This window comes from Octopus bimaculoides, chromosome 3, assembly GCF_001194135.2.
Source record: "Octopus bimaculoides isolate UCB-OBI-ISO-001 chromosome 3, ASM119413v2, whole genome shotgun sequence".
Classification (NCBI taxonomy): Eukaryota; Metazoa; Mollusca; class Cephalopoda; order Octopoda; family Octopodidae; genus Octopus; species Octopus bimaculoides.
Genome location: NC_068983.1, coordinates 102,828,130 through 102,830,172, shown reverse-complemented (window position 1 = coordinate 102,830,172; position 2,043 = coordinate 102,828,130). Strand labels below are relative to the sequence as shown.

General features: G+C 36.4%; 1 protein-coding gene across 3 annotated transcripts in view; it reads left to right on the top strand.

Moving 5' to 3' along the window:
- Positions 1 to 2,043, top strand: part of LOC106872305 (endosome/lysosome-associated apoptosis and autophagy regulator family member 2) — a 122,187-nt gene that overhangs the window by 30,839 nt on the left and 89,305 nt on the right. The window lies entirely within an intron of this gene.

The following is a 2,043-nucleotide window of genomic DNA, read 5'->3' as shown; positions in this document are numbered from 1 at the left end:
TATATATATATATATATATATATATATATGTAGAAATATATCTTTTCTTTTACTTGTTTCAGTCATTTGACTGTGGCGATGCTGGAGATGGCCTAAGTCGAGCAAATTGACCCCAGGACTTATTCTTTGTAAGCCTAGTACTTATTCTATTGGTCCCTTTTGCCGAACCAGTGTTGCCGTACCTTGTTCTTTATGTGAAATGCAGTGGATGGTGCCCTTGGTACTATGCAGTGGTATCCTGTGTGGGCATTCATGTAGTACTTGATGCCAAACTTTGGTACGAGTCCTTCCAGTATTTTCCATATGTAAATTATTACATATCTCTCCTGCCTGTGCTCCAGGAAGTAGAAACTTTGTGCCTTCAGTCACTTCCTGTAGTTCATCTGCTGGACTGTGGTGATCTTCCTTGTATAAATCGGCATGAACTTTCCGGACAACACAATATATATATATATATTTATATATGTTTTGGTTTGATTTGATTTGATCTAGTTTTAGCTCATGGGCTGTGGCCATGCTGGGGCACAGCCATTTGGTGTTGTTTCCTAATTTTACTTCACAAATGCTTTTTGGAAATCGACATTTTGTGCATGTGGGAGTTTGATGCTGCTGCCCTCATGTGCACCTCCTGCCGCGAAGTTGGCTCCTCTGGGACACTTGATAGTAAGAAGTCCAGCTTTATTTTGAAGACACCTACGTCCACCCCATGCAGGTCTGTTAGGTCATTTGGGAGGATATATATATATATATATATATATATATATATACATATTATTTATAAGTAAAGCACTTTACTGTTGTGTTAACAACAAACAAGATGAGGACAAATATCCGTCAAATGTAAATAATGTACATAATTCCTTATCTCTTAAATATAATAATGTAGAGCCTTACCTGTTCATGATAAACTCACAAGGCATGGAGGTTAGTGAATGCCCACTTCTCCAAGATGTGAGCAGGACAGAGAAACGGTCCTGCATGCTTTCGTACAATGTCTGAAAATCTAGGAATTGTGGGTTTATGTCGAACATCTGGTGTCCTGTCTTGGAAGAGTACAGCTGTCATCTGAATCAATCATTAAGATTATTTCGCCATCTTCTTTTAACTAGGAAGAAAAGGTTTGTTTTCTTGTTGTGATCGCTATGGCGAAAGAGGCAGTATGGAAGTCTTGTTTGGAAGGAGTAGCAACACGTGTCTTCATCTCCAGCTGGGGGTTTGGTAACATTCTTTGTTTCCCATGTCAAAAGAAAAATACTCCTGGAGAGGAGATATCTGTTGCCTACAACATATAACAATAGATGGAAGAAAATGGTATGAATGCTGGGTATGAATGGCTAGACTTAAATGTAAACAACGAAGAAAAAATAAAAGGTCTCAGTGGTTGAACGGGGCTTGTGGGGTCAGAGCCGAACTCGTCCCCACTTCATTGCATTGTCCTTTTGTTTGTCTAAAACATATGTTATATTTTCCATTAATTTTTTTAAATGTTCATTTTTTGTAAATCTCATCCATTTTTATCGACACATGTTTTGTATCATCTCCTCTGGGTGTACTCCTTGATTGTAATTAAAAATAAAACCAAAAATGTGTCAAGAATGTAATTTTATGACGATATCTTTCCTCATGAAGGGGACATTGTTTGCATGGTTTGTAAGATTTCTATTAATTTTTCGGATCTATTTTAAAACGGGGGCCACAGTATTTTCTTAACGAAACACTTTGAAACTTGGAACACTGGTAGAATGTGTCATATAAAACATCTTTTTCTCTTAGTCTTCTTAAAAAAAAAAGAAATCCTTAAGTTATTCCATGTTAAAGTTGTCGTATTTCTGTAATTTCAACTAATCACTGACGTCCATTCAGCCGATATACATTAAGTGCTGACTACATAAACAAACGATTCTGAAACAATTCTATCGGTGATAAAATTATTATTTCCTTGTCAAAAAATGGCTGAAGCATATTGGCAGTAGCTAATAAACCTTTCTATTATAGGCTAGGGTTAGGGTAAAACAGCAAATTTAAAAAGAAAAAAGCAAATAA